Source organism: Pinus tabuliformis, chromosome 7, assembly GCF_031772625.1.
Source record: "Pinus tabuliformis cultivar Carrire ecotype Pingquan chromosome 7, CPIR1, whole genome shotgun sequence".
NCBI lineage: Eukaryota > Viridiplantae > Streptophyta > Pinopsida > Pinales > Pinaceae > Pinus > Pinus tabuliformis.
The window spans coordinates 1,047,000,411-1,047,024,528 of NC_142293.1; the positions used below are offsets into that span (position 1 = coordinate 1,047,000,411).

At 39.3% G+C, this 24,118-nt stretch overlaps 1 protein-coding gene across 7 annotated transcripts in view; it reads left to right on the forward strand.

The window, feature by feature from the left end:
• Nucleotides 1-24,118, forward strand: part of LOC149251263 (translation initiation factor) — a 169,602-nt gene that overhangs the window by 57,554 nt on the left and 87,930 nt on the right. For 2 of the 7 annotated variants that reach the window (XM_089459319.1, XM_089459322.1), the window contains exon 2: nucleotides 13,169-13,464. The exons of the other annotated variants lie outside the window; for them this stretch is intronic. The gene's annotated coding sequence lies outside the window, so the exon portion shown is untranslated. The remainder of the gene's footprint in view (nucleotides 1-13,168; nucleotides 13,465-24,118) is intronic. 7 annotated transcript variants of the gene reach the window in all.

Here is a 24,118-nt window from a genome sequence, read left to right on the forward strand (position 1 = left end):
ATACCCTAATCCTATTACAAAATCGTCAGAACTTCACTTCCAATAGCCATATAGCCCAAATTTCCACAATTTATTACAGAAATGGCTATCCAAACCGCTCTAGATGTTAGACCAGTGACAACCCCTCATTTAGACATTGACCACCTGGCTCTGGCAGACAGAGACTTCCAAATCAAAGATACATCCACCCCACGCCACCTTCTGAGAATCCACTGCTGGGCCAAAGATAGGTTCTTAAACCATGCTGATGATATAAACCTTTGGGAATCTAATCTCCCCAAGTATACATTCCCAGAAGTCCACCCATTCCCAGACATAATACATTTCTGCCAAGCCTGTTATGTTCCAAGCCATAGGGCTATTGAGGCACCAAACCATGAGATACTTTTTACTATTACTGCTGAATCCATCAACCAGATGCTGCAAATCCAGCCTAGTCCTAATTTGACTCCATTGTCCATTGGACACTTGTTGGACCTATACATCACACTGGGCCCAGATAGGATCAAACAAATATTTCAGAACTTCATCATTGAGGAGTGCCATACTCCTAAAGACATTCCACCCTATGTAGCCACTATTTTTTCAGAGACTGGCAGGAGAATAATTACCATGATTTCATGCATCCTAGGATGGACATTAGACGAGTTTGTGGATGAGGTCATCATGGCCTTCTTGTCCATTTTCACTCCAGGAAAGCCTCCTACCATTTTGTATGATTATGCCCAATTCATTGCAGACAGAATGCATGAACAACTCACTAGACTGCCCACTGAAAGAGTTTTCAAATACTCTTCAGTGTTGTTTCATATGTTCCTCTACTACCAAACAAATAAATTCCCTTTGAAGATCCAGAAATTGGACACCAAGGGAAAGGAAAGATCAGTCATCTTCTAGACACCCGTGGTCCACAAGTTTTCCACCTCATACAAAGACTTCATAGACTCTTTTGTACATCCAATCATGAACATGTTGACCTCCAAGGTTCAGCCTAGAATCAGCCCAGAAATTAAAAGAGTACTGTAATTAGCCAAGAATAGCAAAGTGGGAGACTGGTACCTCTACCAGAATCACACTGAAATCAGGATCTATGGCTGTGAGCTAGCCCCTACAAATTGCCAAAGTACCTCCCCATGAGGATATTTGCCCTTGAATACTTCAGGCAAATGATAGGTGTAGATGAGGTCAACTTCCTAACTGCTAAGAAGAAGACACGGTTTAAGATGAAAAACCAAATGGGACCTTTCATCTGCAACACCAGAGAGGCTGGGCCTGAAGCTGATAAGATGCTGCAGGAATTCAAATTCAAGAATAGTTTCATCTGGCATTATGACCCTCATGGGGTTATAAACAAGCTCAGACAAAAGGTCAAGCTGGGACCTTACATCCACTACCCAAGACCTGACATTGAACAATATGCTAATCAGTTAGAATGGGAAGAGCATTGATTGACATGGACAACACAATGGTGGATGTGTAGAACGCATTGATTGATTTAGAGAAATAATTTGACCAGAGCTCTTTCCTGCAGGTTCCAGAGTTGGGAGAGCCAATGAACATCACTCCTGTCATTCAAACCCCTCTCAATGAGGAGAGGGATCCTAAAAGAAATAGGTAGGAAGCATCAAGTTCTGCCATGGAGACCACTGATGAGCAGTCTAAGCTGAACAAAAGGCCCAAATTGAATCCTGTGTCTGAACAGGAGGAAAACATTGTATCAGAAGACATCATTGACACTAAGGCAATGGGGCAGAGCAGTAAATAGACAACAGAGAAAGCTGCATCAGTAGAAACTCAGTAGCCATCTACTTCCGACACACAGATCATACTGAGACAGAAGAGTGTGGAGGTGTCTTCCTTTGTCTGGCTAGCTGACAAGGAAACAAACATCAAAGAAAGATTCAAGGAAATCAAAATGAGGAACGAAAAGCTGAAGGCAGACACATATGCCAAATACTTGAAGATGACACCACCAAACCAGAACAGATTGATGTCAGCCTTTGACATCAACGAAAGAAAAATGCAAGTGTCCTTCCTACAGCCCACTGTACAACAACCCAAAACCTCAGCAGGTTACAAGAAGACCAACTTTGAGGTCTTGGCCAGGGATGTTCATCCCATAGATCAGATAGAATTCCATGAACAAGCTGGAGAAATGATCTACTCCACTCTCACAACAAAGACGATGGTAGCATTCAAACTAAAAGATTCATTTGACAATCTAACAGCCTAGTACAAACTGGAAAAGGCCTCCTCCAATGCCAAAGACACGAGGATTAAATCCTTGGAGGACCTGGTTATTGAAATGGGCCATGACCCTAAGGACATCAAGGCTGTTGATCAGTTAATCAAAAAGAAGAATGAGGATATTGTAGCCCTCAAGAAACAATTCGAGCTGCCTCAGTTACAACACCCACAAACAAAGGAAGTCCTGGAAAGCCAGACAAATCATGAAGAGATGATGGACTTGGTGCTGCAGCTCAATGACCAGTTGAAGGAAATGGAAAAGGAACTAGAAAGATTGATTCAGCTCAAACAAGCTAATGTTGATAGTGCTCCTCCAACTGTCATTCCAACAGTGACCACAGCTGTACCTTCCACTCTGGCAGCAGCATTAGCTCCCACTGGTCCAATGGCCACTGCATTGCCAGCGTCAACTTCAGCAACAACATCAACAACAACAGGTACCACAAGTGAAGAAGTGAACAGGCTGGTCAAAGCAATGGAAGAAATGTCCATCCATACCAATGAAATGAACAAACTCAAGGAGAAGGTCAACAACCTTGAGACAAATTGCAAACTTGCCCAAATTATGCGTAAAGAAGAGCAACAAAAGGCTGCAAGAATGAATGAAAGGATTAAAGGCCTGGAGAAAGAACTGACCTTTACTGAGCTAATAGGAAAGGCTAAAGAGCAACTGTGGGCCAATATCATTGACTCTGTCAATGATATTTGGCCATCTATCTAGGTCATTTTTGAGCAAATTGATTTAATCAAGCAGGCAATAGAAGCCATTGAAAGGGTCAAAACAGAACTTGGAGATATGCCAGAGGAAGCAACAAGAATCATCCACTTCCTCAACTCCAAGAATAGATATGAACCGCAAGAGCTTGAGATACCTGATAGGACAGGTACCAATTTAGAAGTCGGGAGAGTCCTCATCAAGAGGAACTTAATGTTGAATTTAGAAGATAAGTGTCAGAACATGCAGCTAGCTGTTGACATGTTCATGGCTAAGTTTGAACTGTTGAAAGAAAAGGGATTACCTAATCCCTTATTTATAAATGACAAATCAATGACACAAGCAAATTACAACAAGAAGATCAGAGAAGTAGCCAAAGAACAGGTGATGACTGCATCTATGAAGGGGCAGGCCAATAGGCAAAGTCTTGTACCAAACATTTGAAAACTTGTTTTACCTCTAGCATGAGGTAAAACACCTGTTTATTAATAAGCCCACTTTTGCCAAATAAACGATGAGATATATAGAAAAAAGATCAATATCCAATTACCAGATGAAGAAAGATGGGAAAAACTGAATGATTTACTGTAGTAAAAACACAGTGAATTATAAATAGTAAATTGTAAATGTACAGTAAAAAGTAAAACAATAGGGTAAAAGGATATTGATAGGTCAGCAGGGTTAAAGTGTATCAGATGAAAGAGTATCAGGTGAAAGGTCAAAGTAAAACAGGGCATCCAGTGTGAAAGCCAAACAACCTAGCAGCATAAAGGGCTAAAAAATCAAAGTCTACAACCAACAGAACCAAAATAAAAGGGATAGCATGAAACAGTTCAATAATTGTCTCTATCTTCTTGCAAGAAGATATTTCTTTTTTCCTAGATTAGTTCTGAATACAGTTTCAGATATTTTGTAATTCCTTTTGTATAAATACTTCAAAATTCAAAGTATTATGGTGGATTATTTTACATTTGTAGAGTTATTGTGATCTTGAACCTAAGGGTGATTATACTATTTTCAAGTCAATAGACTGGAGCAAGTAATAAAAGCATTTCGCTACAGGATTCATGAGATGAGCCATTTGCAGTGAAGTACTTTCTTTGTGTGATTGTTTTACCTTTCTTATGTGTTTTCATAATCTTAAATGTGTTCTAAAATTTAAATGAATTAACTGGAAATATCACTCAGAATTTGTTTAATTACACTCTGTTTTGCACAGTAATTTATTTACATGTTTTCTTCTGATACCTGGATTTGAGAACCCTTAATTGCTCTCCCATCCCGGTTGACTTCTTTCATTTCTTCCAAAGTCCCCCTTAGGGAACCCTTAATTGCTCCCTGGATCTGATTTGAAGCCATTCACCATTTAGCCTCTGAGATCTGCAGTAACTCATCTATCTTGCCCTGTAGACCTTGTTTTTAGAACTGAATCTAGTCTTGTTTGTCAGACACCTGACTTCATAGCCCAATGGTATAAGCCAATCCTCTGTCCATCTAAGTAAAGTGATCCCGCCACCAAATTTTCAAAACAAAACCCAAGTGCAAGCAATAACTAGCCTAAAATCATCTTAATTAAAACAAAGTCAAATCTTAAAGAGAGAGTCCTCTCTGAGCATTAGTAAGTCTAGGTCCTGATCTCCAAAAGTGGTTTGTGGTTACCTTTGGTTTTTCTTTCTTCATACTTCAAAAGAAATATCAGAGTGATAACAGCTTGCTCAAGCCATTTCGTCTCACATGAGCACATGTGCATTGTAATGTAACATCATGTCAAGTGGAAGTTCAAGTGTCAATAGTTGGATGTAATAGTCATAGAGTAGATGAAGAGTCATGAGGGTAGATAAACTGCCACAAAGGGGAATGTCAAGGGTCACCCCACCCTTTGCTATAAATAGAACCTCATAACTCATTGTATAGGCTCTTGGTTAGCCAAGCTTTCGATAAGACTATCTTGGAGAGAGCTTGGACAATATTGTAACGCGCCTTGGCTTTTCCACTACACGGACCTAGTACATCTCTTTGGAGGAGCAGGCGGATGTGTCTGTAACGTTCCACTATTTGAGCTAGTGGTTGGACATGGATGTATTGTATGACTGGAACTTACACTTCTTTATATAATAAGAGCCAACATGTTTCATGCATATGTTGTATTGTATTCCAGCTATCTTGTTTACTCTAAATGGCATATGTATTTGCTTTCTTATGCATGCTTGTATGGACTATTTTGTATGAGTATGTATGAATCTTTCTGAAATGTGTTGTTGGTTTAACCATCACTGTGGATTGCCAGCTAGCTTGCTTTCCAGCTTGTGATGTATCTTCGCTTGTGTGTTCCCTTCCCATACTATTACAGGTTGACAAGGGGTGCACTCATCTCAATGCACTTGTGTTAGAACTTCTCATGCACCTTCCGTGACTCACTGCAACTGTCACACCCTTGCTACCAACAGAGTTATCTTACTTGCCTCTGTGCGAAATCGCGGTCAAGGCATTACCATACGACCCATTGCTGGGACTCCTACACCAAACGGTTTGAGGTCTAATTGGGACTTCTTATTGGGGAGATCCCCTTGACATGTTGGCGGGTCCAACACCGTCAACAATCTGGGATAAAGATTTGTTTGTCGATTCCTCAAGGGAAAAGCTAATTCGTAGAATTCTGTTCGACAAAATTGACAATGTTGGTCATGAGCAGAGCATATTGTCAAAGCTGAAGCAGAAATGTGGTGGTCAATTAACGTCACAGATTGCTGGCATGCTAACGGATTGGACAGGATCGCAGGAGAGACAAAGTAAATTCGAAACATATCTTAAAAATAATAGAAATATACATCTTGGAATAGAGTTTACTGTTACAGTGCTGACAACTAGATTTTGGCCAACATACAAGTGCCCTCAGATTAATTTACCTCCAGAGATGGTTAGATGTGTTGAAGCATTGCAAACTTTTACCTTGGGTAATCCTCAGTTTTTTGAGCATGGATTTCATGAAGCCATCAAAATGGTTGAACATCTACCTGATCTGATTTCTAATATCAAAGAAGGAGAACAAAGTCAGCATGACTCGGATTTGTCATTGCTTGGGGACAAACAATGTTGGGAAGGGGGTATTGTAATGTCCCCGAGGGATTAATTGGCCCATGGGATGAAGTAGCCTATTGATCCCCATACGCTATAGTTCTCAATAAAGGGGAAAAGCCCAAAATACCCAATGTTTGGTCAAGTTTTGGGGTAGCTGGGGCTGGAAACCCAAAGTTGGGTTTTGATGTGAATTTCACTCAACTAATTAAGGAGTTAATCCTCTCAAGGAAGTCTATAAATACAAGAGGGTAGGATTCATTTGGACCATCAATGGATCATTTTGTCTCCGTTCTTCTTTGGGCCTGAGGCTCTGAGGGTTTAAGGCCCCTTTCTCTTGGACTAGTTTCAGTGGACGTGATCCCACCCTACCTAGTATCTTTCCTTCTAATTTCAATGGTGAAAGATTCCACCCTAATTAGTGTAATTTCTCTTTTTTCTACTTGTTCTGGCACATGGTATCTTCTATCTAAGGAACAACAAAGTGGTGGTAGCAAGACAAAATAAGTATCCTAAAGGCTGGATGAAACTCTCTGTGGCAATTATCTGACCAGAATAAAGTGATAGGGCAAAATAAATTTACCTGAAGCTAGATGTGAAGTTGATTTCTGGGCAGATCAAAGGTTTTGAGGCTTGAACTCTTGCAAAGACATTCTGTGATAGAGGGTTAAACTCTTTAAAGTGGGCCGAATATATTCCTGAGGCCATCGGCTGAATTTGTGGAACAAAGCTAATCTGGAACTAGCCGCAATAGTCTGAAGGCCAACTCCGAGTCCAAACCCTCACTGTGGCCAAGAATAAGTCTGGAACAGGCTGAAGTCCCGAGGCCACTACAAAACCTTGACGACATCTCCTAGAAGGACTTGAGCAAAAATTCAGAATTCAGTCACCCACTAGATATCTCATTATCTTTTGTGAATTGAGTCAAAATATACTCCTGAGTCTCCATTGCATTTCGAACAACCCGTGGTAGGAGGGTTTCATGCTGAATTCAAACTGTCCAATCATGTAGAAGTAGCTTGACTTATTAGTAAAGTTCTAAGCTAGATTAGCATTTCTTATACTTGCTTGATTTATGCTAGAATCCTAATCATATTTGCACTATTGGAAATTTGGAACTATTCTGGAATCGATTATTCTATGCTGAAGTCTGAATAAAATTCGTACTGTTGGATTGTCCTGGAATTGGTTGGTAATGGGCAGTTGGAATTGGACTACATTAATCTTTTGATTTGTTGAACAATTCAACTACATGATTGACTGTATTGATGAAATAATAGTATAAATTTTTATTTACACTGGAACAACCTGTGCTTTCTCTAATCAAAAAGGAATTTTGCTGGTTGCTTAAGAAACCCTAGGAAAGAAATTATCCTAGTATAATACACGAAACTAGTAGCTGCATGGGTAATCAAAATCACCTTAGAAACATATTTGCACAAAAATTAAGAAGAAATATCCTACAAGGAAGAATATAGTACCCTTGCTGTACAAATTTGTATGATTGTACATATATGTTGTATGACTTTGTATGACTGTATGGATTCGCTATATGGCTCCGTATAATCATACAAAATTGTTGTACAACTGCTGTATGGGGGACTATTGTACGACCTCTTTTCTTTTTGCTCTAGCTCCTCTCCTGCTCTTCATATTTGCTCAACTGGTTGTTGTCCTTGTTTGACAAGAACTGTGAGCTGTTTATCTTGACCCGTTTTTATACTTTTAGTTGAAACCCTAATCTATCAAAACTCTAATCTCTCTATTTGATGTATGGTTGAGATTAATCCTAGTGTAAGTTATTGATGCATGAAATACACTTTATTAGATTTAATAGCTAGATATAAGACTTTTCACTCTTTCCTAGAGTGAATTACAAGAGCCACTTTTTGAAATATGCCAAACTACCTCTAGCATGTTCACACTAAACTTGTGTAAAATTTTTTGTTTGAACTATATTTCTCAACAATAAGCATATTGCTACTCTCCATTATTTTCCACCAGAAAGATTTTCAACTTCATGATCTAATAATTGCTCGATTTGTAGGGGTTTCATGTGTTAAATTTTGGTATGTTCTATGCTTAGAGCAATTTACTTCAATTTTTCATATTAGCCCAATGACAATATTCAGATTTAGCAATCATATCAGCATGATAGTAAAGTGCAGATAGAACATAAACATAAACAACAAAAGACAAGCCAAGACAAGAGGACACAAGATGTGGCACCAGCTCGGGACAGGCCCCATTGTGGGGAAACCCTTGATCAAATCTTCTTTAGTCTTCAATAGTTCAGCAGAGAGAGAGAGAGATAGAGTACAATGATTCAAAGTCAATACTAACTTGCCAAATAAAAGATCTTCACCATGAAGATGACACAATGGAGTTATACTCCTGGCACCAAGGACTGCAGCTCGGAATACTGATAGGGCAGCCCTCAATCTTCAACTGATTGCAGCTTATCAAGCTTCTAGAATAAGGTTCTCCAAGGTGAGACCCTTACACCACCATGCTGCTCCTTGCTGGTTGAATCAACCTCAACGCAGTCCTTCTAATATCATGTTGCTGGCTATGGCCTGCGGCCTAGCTCAGCAAGACTGGGCTTGAATAAGGTCCAAAGTACTGTCTCCTAACAGTCTCAAAATCTGCCCAGATTTGTCTTGCAATTGTTCTCCAAGGGAAGGCTGTCCCCTTTACTATTCAGAGCAGCCTTCTAGCCCTTAACAGTGGCTGAACAATGGCTATGCCCTCCTCTTATTACAGTGGCATCCAACAGCCCTTATAGTTATAACAGGCCTGTGGCAGCTTATTAGAGTGATTGTTAATGCTCCAGCAAGTGCTCAATCAAACCTCCTAGCCTCAGCCTTTAAGAACAATGCCTCGGCCTACCAACCAGCAGTTCTGCCCTCTAATTGGACCCCTGAAACAACCCTTAAATGTCCACGCTGACCAGTCTTCTTCTTGCTGCGGCTTAGGCTCTTTTGGCTGCGGATATAGGCCTCCTTTGAATGTGGCCAGAACTCCCTTCCACTGCGGCTATATCTCTTCCTTAACTGCTGCCAGGGATCTCCTTCTACTCTGGCTAAGTTTCTCTTTTGACTGCGGTTAGGGCTTCTTCTGACTGCGGCTAGGGCATCCTTCATTGACTGCGTTTAGGGCACATTGAGACAACGTATTCTCCTTTTCTTAACTGCGGCTAGGTCTCCATTAAGACAACGTTTTAGACTTCATCTTAATCGCGTATAAGTGCCTCCTCTTGTTGCATATGAAACCCTTCTTGATTGCGTAGAGGTGTCTTCTCCTAGGACTGCGGCTAGGTCACTTTAGAACTACGGATAGAGCTCCCTCCTTGACTGTGAAGAGCCTTCTCTTTTGACTGCGTCTAGGGCTAAGGCAGTGTATTCTCCTTTAGATCTCTTCTACCACCAAAGCCCAAACAAGTGGAGAGACATCACAAGGGATGTGTATCTAAAATGACTTGCAAGCCACCTCTATTTATATTGCAACGTTGAGATAAGTTGGGGTTAATTTGGTTGCTGTCTGACCTTGACGAATTGTCACATAACACAAATAAATTCATATCTCCATGAATACATGTCGATATCGGATGGTCTTTAGATCAATCCTATGCCTTTCGACGAGAAGAATCCAAGAAAAATATCAACGGCCATAAATAAGAGGACTCACACGGAGTTTGGCCCTAGTTGCCTATTTTAACATCATGACATTAGATGTGAATTATAGATGACTCTATGAATTGTGAATCTTTTGGTGTATTAACGTCCTCATAAAATTATGAAACTTTGGGCTCACCTTCTGTGGCTTGTATGACACATTAAGTTAAGGTATCTCAACTTCACAAATGATCAGAAAATTGTGGTCTACAGAATCTGCAGAGAAATGATTTGAAGATTATGCCCCCTGTTGTTTCTACTATTGGTCATTCTTCTAAGAGCATGTAGATTTACTTCATGAAATTTTTTGAATATATAATTGGAGTGTTGAGTTACATTTCATTGTCATGTTTTTATTTTTATATGTAACTGATTTATGATTATCTAAAAAACCGGATTCGTCCTTCACCCCCCTTGTGTCCCGAATCCCACGAATCAAACACGATTCTCTAGGACACGTGTCCAATTCTCGTGTCGATCTTGTCCTAGAACGTGCGATTCTCGTGTCCAACGTGTCCTGGAGTGTGTCCTAGAGCGTGTCCTGGAGTGCACCCATCTATCATTGTTGAAGATTGTAGATACATAGTTTACCTCTTCATTCATCATGTTGAAGAGGTTGAGCGAGGTCAAGACTGCTCTTGGGGCCATGGTTATTTCCGAGTTTTGGTCTTTTTGGAGAAAGACAGATCAAGCAACCTCAAAAAGAGTCAAGGAAATAGTGTTAGATGATGCTTGGTGGGAGAGGGTAGGTCTCACTATTAAGATCATGGACCGTATTATTGCTTTGCTACGATTTGCAGATATAGACCAACCCATCCTAGGAGAGGTTTATGAGGGATAATATTCCATGATTGAGTCCATGAGGACCATTATTTTATAGAGTGAGTGCCTTGAGTATGAGACATCATCAGAGGCCTTCTTCACCACCATACAGGATATTCTTGTCAGCAGATGGGACAAGAATTACACACCTTTGCATTGTTTGGCTTACTCATTGAACCCAAAATACTATAGCCATGAGTCGCTAAATGGTGGACCTTCCTGGAGATTCCCTCCTCACATGGATGGTGAAATTTCATAGGGGAGGAAGGATGCATTGAGGCAGATATTTCAAAATAGAGAATCCCTTGATGAGGTGGATGATGCCTTTGCACATTTTTCCACTAAAACTGGGCGATTTGCAGGCTATGATGTTATTAGAGACAAGGGGACTAAGAAGCCCTATTCTTGGTGGGCAACTCATGGGGCAACAAGCCCTGCTCTATAGCAGTAATCCATGAGGCTCCTCTCTTAGGTGACTTCATCCTCTTGTTGCAAGAGGAATTGGAGCACATATGGGAATTTGTATAGTGTCCAGAAGAGCAGGCTTGAGCAGTCTAGGGTAGAGACAATGGTGTATGTGCACACCGACCTTTGTCTTATTTACAGGCAGAGGGACGAGTGGCTGAAGGGAAAGAAAAATATGTGGGATGTCCTTATTGGTGACATGGGTTTGGACAACAATGTTGAGTTGGCATTGGCCAACGTGGATCTTAATGACATAGTGCTAGAGCTCGTCACTTTTGATGATGGTGATACTCTTGAGGGGTCACCTTCCACACAAGCAGATGTAGAGATTACATTGGATATAGAGGAGGAGGATGTAGCAGAGGAGAGCAGTGGTGACCATGACAGATTTTGATGATGATGATGATTGATGACCGATGAGCTACCTACTATCTTGAAGTTGTTTTGTATTTGCTATTTCTATTTTCCATTGGCATTGCTACTACCTATGTAACACATTTTGATTTTGATGACTTAATGAGAAAACTGCAATTTGAAGTTTCTTGTCTTTCTCCTATTGGATCATTGATGAATCTGTCACAATTGTATTTGTATGCATAATGTTACTTTGTAAAACTTACAAATTTTAAATTTACAATGTAGAATCTAGATCTATGTCTGAATTTGTATCATGAATGAGAATTTGTGTAAGAAATATCTAATTATATATATATATATATATTTTAATAAAATAATATATAACGTGTCCTGTTCCGGGGGGCCAACGTGCCCATGTCGGACGCTCAAATCTTCGTGTTCTGCATGTCTCACGTCCCCTTGTTAGGTGACTTAGATGATTATGGCATGTTAAGACTTGTTGCTTCCTACACCTGCACTTAAAGTGGGAAAGCTTGAATACCCAACTGCAACCTTAGGGGATCTTAGAAGTGTTGGAAATACTGAGAGGGGGTGAATTAGTATTTCTCATCAATTAGTAAATTTGTTAAATTTTCAGAGCATTAATAACGAGTAAACATCAACACATCAAGAGAACAATGCACAAGAAGTTTTTAGGTGGAAACCCTTCCGGGAGAAAAACCACAGAATGCTTTTCTAACAATTTTATGAGTATAAAATACAATTTAGCTCCAACTAAGAAAGGGAAGCCCCAACTTGTTAGTACTCTAGAAAAGCATTCAATTTACCAGCTCCAACTGGAAGGACACTCCAATGTTCTAGTTTTATTTGCTGCCACTGATAGGATGCTCTAACACCTTGCAAGCTCCTACTTGCCCTTGCACCACCCTGCCACCCTAAAGTGTATTTAGGCTACAATTTGAAGGAGACTTCAAACTCTTGTCTTGCACCACCCAGCCACCCTCAAATAGAAAAATGAATAAGATAAATTGTGGGCTCTCGTACTAGGGACAATGACCCACTTACAAGAATATTCAGTGAACCCCAAACCAGAATGCTGCAAAATGATATGACAATGAAACCCTTTCTGTCAGATTCCTTCAACTGTTGTATATGACAATGAGGCCAAATATACTAGTGATCAAGTAGCTGTCCTTAATTCTTACTGCCAAAGTCTGATCCTGATCAAAGGCCTCATTTAATCTGGAGATACTCTGAATCTGTCCAAGAAATCTCTTACACCAGTCCAAATTTCAATGACAATTTAAGTCTGTTTGAGTAGTTAAAATGTCTTAGAGCTCTATTCTCAGATCTGACCACAAGAATTACTGAGATATATGATGACTAGAGTCTGTAATATGTTTTAGAATTATGTCTTCCACAAATAAACTCAAAACATGATCAAACCTTAGTGATTAGGGCATAACTCCATTTCATATTTTTCAAGGATAATAAAAATGCTCCTTAATGTCTACTCTTGATTTAATGCTGTAAGACACTGGTTAGGGTTTCTTAGAGAAATCGAAACATACCTCAGAAGTGTGCACAATTAGCTACAGGTGGCCAACATATAACTCTTAGAGAACAAGCACTGCTAAACAAGAAGTTTCCATGAATTGTGGATTGATGAAGTCCAATCAGGTTGTTGTGTTGCTATAGTCAAATATGAACTTCTTTGCCTTTCAATCAATTGCAATTATATCTTAAACGATATAGCTGAATTTTCCTTTCAGATAAGAGCACATTAATCACCAAGCATTTGATGTGTCAACAGGTCACTGTGATGCAATTCGATGAACAAAGGGACAAGTTTCGCATAATCTATAGGAGCTTTCACATGGATTCAACATAACATGGCCAAGCCTTATCACAGAGAGGCTGAAACTCAAAAGGCACCAGTTTGTATCATATCAGTGTTCAAGCTAGCCTCAAACTCAGTCATCAAAGGGTCCGAATAACCATAGAAATGCCCAACGAATGCCACAGTCAGTCCTCCCAGAGGGCTGCTTCAGATCCACTCTTGAAAGAATACTTTTTATAAGCAAGCGAAGTCTCAACAAATTTCAGACGGTTTGTACCATAGCAAGAGGCCTAAAGTTTGAGAAATAATAGAGCTGCATGACTTCAAGCATCTGTTCTAAATTCTAATACCCGCAACAGGATAAATAACCAACAGACCATCTCATGCTGCCTCAGACTTCAAAACATTCCTCAGATGCCATGGATCAGCTGCTTAACCCTTCCAATACGATCTCAGAAAGAGACTGTAATAGACTTGTGCTTATACCTGCAAAACAAGTGTAGATGCCCCAACGAAAACCATATCCAAGAACAGATAAACCCTTCAATTCTATGACCTTTTCTCTAGATTCGCTTGACTACCCAAGGTTGAATTTCAGAGATGAATGTCAGAAGTAGTGTTCCCTGGGAGCGGGAGCAAAAACGGTGCGGGAGCGAATCCCGGAGCGATTTTTATATAAGATATATATATTTTTATCTTTTGATACATATATGTCAACAAAAACATGTAAAATGATGAAAACATAGATTGATCATTGAACCATATAACAACAATCATCCTAGAAGTTATAATATTCATCAACCATGTCCACAAGTTAGTAACATACAACATATTGAGTCTCGTGAATCATGATTCATCAATCTTAAAGTTTCAACTTCAAGTTTTTAAAATTGAAAATTCAATATATAACATTTATCATCATTGATCACCAAAGTTGTACTTGTAAGCTAAGTTTAACCATGACAAGAAATAATATCTAACATGAAATAAAATGTTATAAAATGAAATGAAATGAAACAACTTTCACGAAGCATCATATTCAAAATTCAGAATCATTACCAATGAGTTATAATTGCCAACTTCAAACTTCAAACTTAAATTGTCATATATTGTTTACAAAAAATATTATAATAAATATGAAAGAGTCAAGACTCAACAGTTATGAAAACTAATAAAAACTAGAAAAGACAAGTAAACTGTAAATCTATTATCTACTACTTCATGTGGCTTTTGCCACGAGAAGTGTTTGATGTATGAGCAGGTCGTGGTGGTCTTCTAGGAGTCTCCTCCCGCATAGACTGATGACCAAAACCAGAAGGCACATGCCCTCCACGTGAGGGTGTAGATGGAGGCGGCGACAACAAAGGAACAAGACTGATCATTGCTACTGGATGGTGGAGGTGGCATGGTTATTGCTTCATCTTCCTCTCTCATAAGTTCCGCTTCCAGTTCTTCAAGATGTATAGTGCCATCCTCCAAATTATCATCCTCTGGGTGGTTGTCCCAAATTTTATATGTTGGATCCTCATAAGCCTGATCATAATAATGACTCAACAACCTCAAGTTGTAGTGCACATAAACCAAGCTTTTTGCCCAGTTTTCATTGAGTCTGTTTCTTTTCACATTATGTATGAAGTTGTAGGTGCGCTAACACCTCTCTGCAGAAGAAGTATTTACAACCTGTGAGAGAACTTTTTTTGCCAATTTTGGCAAAGGTCCCTAGCCGTCATATGCTTCCCACCATGTGAGAGCATCAAATTTGTCTCTAGCTTCCATTGCATGAAAGGTTGCATAACAAACCAGTGCAACTGAAGTATATGCCTAATTCAAGACGCACACTAGCACATTCCTCCCTGTCAGGTTTCAACTTGTCTAATGCTTGCAAATATCATGTAGATACCTCTTCATCTATATGGGGTTTGACCCTAACCCCACCCCCTGGTGCAGGTTGGCCCAACCAAGATGCATAGTAGTATTTTGGCATAAGGACATACGCCAAGCAATGTAGTGGAACATTAAGTTTATCTCACCGTATACACACACAATCATGAATCAGTTTATACAAGTTGGGATCATTTTTACGAACAATATCTTTTATTTGCCCCAACATGGTATCTATCTGCTCATACACCTCGCCAATCATTGGTTTATCTGTATTTGCAAACTGAATCATGTGATAAACGGGCTTGGTGAAATCCAATACTTGCCTCACACATGCCCAAAACATACCATCAAGAATGGTCTCCTCCACTTGTTCAAAACTTTGCCTGTCAGCTGCATTTGTAGCCCTTTCCTTTAATACCTTCCAGTGTGGACTTGATACCATGCTAGCCAATGACTCTCTTACCTTCAAAAGGAGTCTGAAGGTGAGGTAATAGCTACCAAATCTAGTCCTCGCAATCTTCAACAACTCTAATCTTGAGTGATTGCGGAAAAGGCCATGGGTATTGCTATGATTTGTAATAAATTTTGTCATTTCTTTGCCTCTCTTGTGCAAATCACCAATCCATTTGTATTGTTCGTTTTTGTTCTTAACAATATCATGCATCAAATGGTTCATTGTGTGAACCAAACACCTAGACCAAAATATGTTGGGGTATTTATCCTCAATAGTTGCTCCCGCCGCCTTACAATTAGGAGCATTATCAGTGATGACTTGGATGACATTGTATGGCCCAATACGGTAAATTGTTTCAAGTAATTGTTCTGCAATGTTGATGGCGGTCTTGAACTTGTCTGAGTAATCATATGCTGAAAGAAAGATGGCACCACTAACAGACACAACAAGAACACTTATCAATGGCTTGCCTTTTACATTTGTCCATCCATCAGATACAATGGAAACCCCATGGTCAGTGCAAGAACTTGTCATTCTATTCAAAGAATGTGATATTTTTTCTTTTTCATGATCAAGTCCAACGGTTCTAGCCTTGTCATACCTAGGGCTCTTGTATCCTTTAGGGGCATCATTTATGGCAGAAACCATTCCGTGCCAATAAGGTGAGCGAAGAACATTGAATGGTATCCCACATGCATAGAGAAACCTGTAAACTTTTGAATCCACATCATTCCTACACCCTTCATCAAGGAAATTTGATATGCTTCTACGCCTTAAACTTGGTGACCCTGTGCCTCCATATCCACTGCCTTGGGAGGATGCTGAAGGAGTTCTTTGTGCATGTGATTGTGAGCTTGGTTCAAAGAAACCCTTTGATTTTTTAGATTTGTATTGGGCTTCCTCCTCTTCCCTTATGTATTTGGCTCTATTTGTTGCTGACACACCTGTACAAGTTTTGATTCCTATTTGTTTATCTCCATCCCATGGCCTTTTCTCGCAGAGGTGCTTTCTGACATAGGTGTATGAACCTATGTAATTATTGTTGCAATGGGGGCAATGAAATTTAGTGGTTCCACCCCCTTTCCTTGCTTCAGGCCTATTAACATATTTCCACAATGGATTTTGGTCTTGTTTATTTTTTTGAGACTCATGTTCACTCTCCTCTAGCTCCTCCTCACCAGGGTTTTCATCAAATCCACTATGACCCACTTCTTCATCTCCTTCTTCTTTTTCAACCCTCATTTTTCTACTCTCCAACACCATAATAACCAAAAAAGGAACCAAGAAGAAGAAAATGCCAAGAAATATAACCATGATGTTTGAAATTTGAAGTTTTGAATCTGCAAAAAAATGGAATGGGAATGGGTCCATGGGGGAAAAAAATTATTTATTTATTTAGTAATGAACATTAAAAAAAAATTGCTAGAATAGAGCCTACCTCTTTGGCCTCCAATCTCTCCTTGCTCCTTGCTCCTTGGCACTTGCTCTCTCCTTGCTTCTTGCTCCTCACTCTCTCTTACTCTCTCTTGCTCTCATTCTCACTCTCACTCACACAAATTCTAAAATTATGAATTCATTGGAGGGAGGGTTTATTTACATTCCCTCCCTCCCTCCCTTTTTTTCTTAACGATGCTTCTTCTTCTTCTTCTTCTTATTCTTTTTTTTTTTTTTTAATTTTATTTCGGCAAAACCTTTTTTTTTGTGCGAATTTTTCCACCCGTTTTTTGGGCCGTCGAGCATTTTTTATAGCTCAGGAGCGGTGGGGAGCGATCGTTCCCCGACCGCTCCAGGGCTATAAAAATTGCTTTGGGAGTGATGCTCTCGAGTTCGATCCGACATTTGGTAGGAAGCATTTTTTTTTTCGGGAGCGCGCTGTTGACCCACCCCTGAGTCGCTCCCGCCTGGAGCGTGGATTGGGAGCGGGATCGGGGGGTGCTCCCCCGCAACACTGGGACTTAGAAGATATGCGTGCTATCTCATATGTTTTGGAGAGAAGGTTAGTGCGTTTATATAGATTTGGAAAGACATTTTGAGAGGCAACTAACTGACATTTAGTAGGGAAATTTTAAGTTTCGTTTGGAGCCAAAAACTCCTTCCTTGAATTAGGCTCACTTGTATTTAAATTTAAATTTCCCTCTAATTTGAGAGCCATTTGAATTTGAAAACATCAATAAAGTTTCCTTTTGACTTCAATTAAATTAATCTCTTCAAGGACATCGTTCTTATCCTTATGAGATCTGCCATAGACTAATGAATAATATGTTGCCACATCATCCATTTTTTGGGGCTTTTGACCACAAGCTAGGGTCATCACTTAAATTTGACATATCTCTCAAACCGTAAAGAGTCTTGTGATGTGCCACATACTGTCGGAATTGACATGGCGAAGAGAATTCAATAAAGGTGACCTTGACCACGAAGACCTTAATTTTCCTTGTCATATTTGTCATCAAAAGTGGGGCATCTTCTGGTGCTGCTTGGGTATCAATGACAACCACATTTCAACAAGAAGGGCTACCCACTATCACCATAGTAGCTCCCACTCTTGTTGAAAAATGGTAGCTACGGTTGGTATTTTCATTATCAAATTCAAAGGAGAAATGATTTATTTTCTTGTTGTCCAAGTCAGCCTCAAATAGACAAGTCGGCCCTGTTAGCACTTGAAATTTCACCTCAGGCTGAAAAGGCAAATCTCAAAGCTACATCAAACCATTCAGCCTCGTAGCTAGCCCTACGGGGCAGGAGAAGGCTCTCTCCGGTCAATCTCGGTAAATTTTCAATAGGAAGAGATGACCAATCAAGGTAACACTGATATTAGGCTAGTAAACTGATTTGAAGGTTGATTTGGGGGTTTTTTGGGTTTTTGGTGGCAAATTGAGGAGCTGCAATTTAGGGTGCGGGGATTGGACACAGTTTCTGCAGGGGGGTCTTTGGGGCAAGGTAGGAACCTGTATTGATGTCTTTAGCTGAAGTGGATGATTAGGAAGAAAGAAAAGAAGGCTAAAGAGAGCAAACAATGGATTTGAATTCTCTTTAGACAACAGAAAACATAGAAATTAAACAAATTTAAAAGTAGAGCATGGCAAGCATGAATTCTGACTTTATCACTTCATTTGTTTAATATGCAGCAGTATAGAAAGGAAATGAATCACATAACAAAGCTTACAATAACATGAAGAAACACACCATCAACACCTGAGTCCACATGAATCCCAAAGATGACTGCAAAACCCTGGTCTTCCTTAGCAAAAAATTGCAGAGATACAAGTGAAATATACAATGATAGCTCCTCCCTCAAGAGTCCAACCATGAAAATGAGCATGAAAGTACATAATATAGATGATCTAACCTCTTTCCCTGCCTCCATGGGTCGAGCTCACTATCCTAGGAGCTGTTTGAACAACTTCTAAACTAAGCACTACAAAATAGGCAGTCAAAACAACTTGCCTCTAAAAACTTGGAAACCAGTTCATACAGTCAATTTTACACTTTTACATGAGAGAAACTTCTAGAAGAGTAAAACAAGGGTAAAAGTATCCAAAAAGTGCCACAAGTACAGTCAAAAGGATCACCATCGACCTCAGCAAGTCAAACTAGAGCTAAACTGCAAATTCTGGGCTGAACTGGTCAAATCTGGCATAAATTCCTCAACGGGTCGCGCACATCATCCTCAACGGGTCGCGCACTTTGGAGCCCTGTTTGGAGGCCTTCTCGGTGTCAGAATGAGGTGCAGGATAGCTCGTTGGAAAGGTCTCTGAGTCTACTTTCCAACCCAACTGGAATTTTTGGATTTGGAGGTCATTTGCCCAGTCAAAAGTCAATTCTCCCAAGACTACTTCTGCAGCTCAAAAAAGGGGCAGAAAGTCAAAATTTGGTTGTATTTTGACCTTTTGGAGGCCCAAAACTCCATGAAAACTCAAGGTAATGCATGGGCATATGTAACTTTGCATGACAAATCCAAAAATGCTGAGTTTTTGCAAAACGGAGCTACGATGACAAAGGGTCTCACCGGGGGTGAGACCCGTTGAGAAGCCAAAACCTGTAAATTGCCCAAAAATGCCAAAAATGAGCCAAAACTTCCAAAATTTTTTTGTGCTTGGTGCTGTGAAGAGGCTAGTGAGTGTCATGATGAGTAAGAGAAGCCTCGGCCAAGATGCAGAGGGGGTTGGTCTTCTTCTTCTTCTTAAGAGCCTCGGTCAACCTTCTTTGGAACATTTTCATCTTTGCTTTACAAACGTGCATCCTAGCCCAATAGTGGTTTTTCATATTCCTCAGCAGCCTTTTCTCTTGGTTGGCCTTAGCCAACAGCCTCTCCAAGTGGGCATTCTCCTGAATAAGCAATGACTCCCGGTCAACAGGCAATGGGTCACCGGGCCTCCTACGGTTTAGGACTCGGTCACTACGAATCCTCCAAATCTCATCAAGTGCCTTCTCCTCCTCCAGCTGTGTGTTCCGCTGCTCTAGATATGTGATGGTCCATTGGGCACCCTCAAGTCTCCGCTGCAAAACATCATTCTCGGCCCGGAGCTGCTGAATGATCTCCTTTGCCTCTTGGCTCGGAGAACTGACCTCAAGATCAATCACCAGATCCTCATGAACCATGGGCTCTTTGCCCCTCTGCAATACTTGTGCTGGCGGGAATTAGGGTTTTGTGTGCTTGTGAGAGGGGTAGGGTTTATAGCTTAGGGATGGGGGAAAAATCAACATTTTATGTACAAATAATATGGGACAGAGATGCAAGCATGACTATGAATGAAAGAGGAAAAGAGGGAAGGGACCAAATGGGACAAAAACACTTGAAACAGTCACAAAACCCTAGCATTTTACAAACATTAGCAAGCAGCCATATTAATCCATTCATTTGCAAATTTAGAAGATGAAATCATAGCATACATCCTTATTTTCACCACCAATATCAACAACCATGCATTAAGAGCCTACCTCGACCGATTGAGCAAATTTGAAGTGGAATGAAGGAATTTGATTGAAGTTTGGTGGCAGACAGTTGAACGGGTCGCGCACAGCCCAACGGGTCGCGCCCGTTATGATTTTACACTGCCAGAGTGCGCTGGACGGGTCGCGCACCGCCCAACAGGTCGCGCACAAGCCTGGACGGGTCGCGCACCTGCAAACTGCCCGAAACCGTTGCAATTTCGCCTCCTTCGCCTATCACTCTCTCACACTCTCTCTTGCAAGCTTGAAATGCACAATGAGAGTGAAAGGAGGGAACATTACCTTTTATAATCTCATTTAAAAAAATTTCATCCAAAAACCCACTTTATAAAGTCTATTTTGACACTTTTTTAAAACACTGATTTTCTTGGTTTCCTTTATCCTGAAGTTGACTTTTTGAGTGCTTTGACCTGATTCTTTTTGCAGGTAGATCATCTGAATGACTGTGGCAAGGGGACCAGGGTTGTTGCTACCTTTTTGAAAACATTTTGGAAATTTATTCTTTTTACAAAAATTATCATGACCTTGGCTTTAAAAAACAGGGTTTTTTAAATCCAAGGTTAAAAATGAACTGTACATGATGAAAATTTCAAAGGAACATGTTTACCATCCTCCCTCTGGCTTGCTGATCACTCAAGGACTTTCAGAGACATGACCTTGCTAAGACAACTGACCAAAACCCTAGACCTAGAATTTTGACATTAATACCAAACAAGAGCAGCTTGACAAACTCAATGACTGATATGACCTGATCCATCAAAGCCAAGAGGGGTATGAATAGACCAGCTCCTCCATCAGGATTATGGCATGCCTAACGGGATGCAAATTTTGACACTGATGAGACACCTACTAATGCAAATGCAAAGAGCTTTGATCACTGATGGAGGGCTTTCAAGACCGACACTAACAGGCCCCACCACCTGAAGGGGTTTGACCCCAAGGTCAAAACCCACGTCTTGACACATATAAATTGACATTCGTTGGACCTCATTTGGTATCATCATAAATTCATTCATTTGACCATTCACAAGGAGTCCTGTTAACACGTCGAGGAAGAAGAAGAAGAATTATCTCTGCGTTGACCAACAAATTTTGACGTCGTTGACCAACATTGACTTGAACAGATTTTTGCTGTTTGACCGAGCTATTAACTGAGGTTTGGAAGCCAAATATTTTGTGTTTCATTGATTGAAGTTTTGTCTTTTTTCTATGCCATTGACTGAGGTTTGCCCACAGGTCAACCTCTGAGATTTAATTGAATTCTCTGTGTAAATTGCAGAACTGAATTTTGGCCCTTTGACCAACAGCCTTAGGCCGAAATTCGGTCCCTTGTGTAGACTTTCACTGTGAGCAAACGTTGACTTATTGTCTCTCATTTGGCAAGTTTTGGCTTGGCATTTATTGAAGGCAAACGTTGACATTTTGACTGGAATATTCTAATGTATAATTGATGAATTGAACTCTCTCTCATAAGGAACGATTACCGGGCTTTCCCCCTTAGTGGGGTTTTGTCCCAAGAAATTTTGGTGTCTCTTGTTTCATTGTGATCTATATTTCTCTATTGAAGTTAATGGTTGCAATTTTGAAGTATAATCACTTAATGATTGAAATGCTCTAAAGAAGTCAAAATAGTATCATTGGAAGTAGTGTTATCAGTTTGAAAATTGTTCTAGTCTTGTTTGCATCTAGAAAATCAACAACTCTCAATTTAGTCTGGCTCTCCTCTCCCTCTCTAGTTTAGCCCAACTTTTCTCTAGCAAAAAGGGGCTATGCCCAGATACGATATGATAAACTTTAAAATAAAGTGGATGGTGGGTTGCCAAGATGTAACGAACAATGTTCGTATATGCAACGAAGAGATTCAAAATATCTGAAATATAAAAGTATCCATCGTAGGATAATAAATATATATTTAAAAAATTTGATTACAAATGAGATATGAGATGATGATTTGATTACAACTAAGGGTCTTTTATATATACCTAGGAAGGTACCCTTTTATGAATGGTCATGTCCTTATAGACACACCTCTTCTATACTAATCACTAATTAATCAATCATTATTACATTTATTATTTATATTTGTATTATTTTTATATATATTTTACTAATAACATTGCCTTCCTCTTCAGAAAGCTTTGTCCTCAAAACTTATGGTTGACAAGGCATGTTATTTGCTTTTTTGTCTTTGTAATCTATTCGCATCTTTTGGAATTCTTCGATTTTTCATCTTCGTTAATACAAGATGATTGAATCCTTTGAGTGATAAACACAATTATCTAATTAAGAAGGGATTTGACCATCCTAAATCAATCTTCTGTGAGATCTTGCGGTTACTAGATATTTCATATAACTTTTTATCATAAGATTGAATTGTGGAGACATCAAATTTCTTTGGAACATAAGTCACTTGTCTCTGCTTTGAGTGATATAGATTTGTAGATTGCCTGAGATGTCTACTTTTATGATTTAGGTGTAGATAAGGAGTTCTTGTGCTCTGATTTCCCCTTATCTTGTTTGTGTCAACCTCCTGATTTACTTCAGGCATTGTTGTTGTTGAGTTGGTTACCAAATCTTCATGTGGAATTTTCATTGCTTGAACTGCAACATCTGAGTGTATTTTTTTCAACCGGCTTGTCTTATTCTTGAGTTGTGATATTTACTGGATCAATATTCATTCTTTTCTCTTCATCTTGAATTTCTATAATTGAAGATTTCAACGTTTCCTTCTCAATAAGCTGTTGTACCTTGTTTTCCACCTCCTTCTTGTCCTTCTTAAGCTTCCTAATTTGTGTTAGTAATTTTTCACTATGGCCTTTAAGCTGAGGAACTTCCTCATTTTTGTCAGAGGTGGTCTTGACATATTCTCTTTGCATATTTTGTAGTACTTTTTTACCTTCTTGAAAAATTGCTTTTGAAATATCTTGTATATCTTCTGGTGTTACTGAATTTAGCTTCAATGTAACATCTTGTAGTGTTATTTTTTTCTTTTTGTATGAAAATGTCAAAAACTTCTTTTTCGTATTTAGGATGAAAGAACCTAAAGTTTCCATCCAGGGTGACCCCAAAATAATGTCACCTTGATCGTTCCATAGGGATCGAACATAGAATTGCGATATGAAAGTATAATCCCCAATGTTCAATTGTAATTTAGTTATGTCATATTGTTTTTTATCCCAACTGTCTACTTTTTCGATTATATTTGACTCGGGAATTACCGATTGGTTTGCGAGTTTAGATTTTATATAATTTTTATTTTCGGCATGAGAGATAGAAATAATAATATCTTTCCCTGCCAGAGCCCCTTTAATTCTATATAACACTGGAGCAACGTTGAGTGAGGTTTCTAAAATTCTTCTATTGCTAGTCACCATTTTACTTTGTTAGGTATGAACTTAGGGTTTAAAAGTAACCTTTTTTTATAAACTATTAAAAACTTTATTAATTTATTCCTTTTTTTATTGTCTTTGATAAAATATCTCCCCCTTTTCTTCACCCGTATATCTTATTCAACCTTTTTTGTTTAATTAATAATAAGCTCTTTAACATTTTTTTTTAATAATATATATATATATATATATATATATTTTTTTTTTTAATGACCTTAAAAAGTTATTAACTCATAGTTTTAA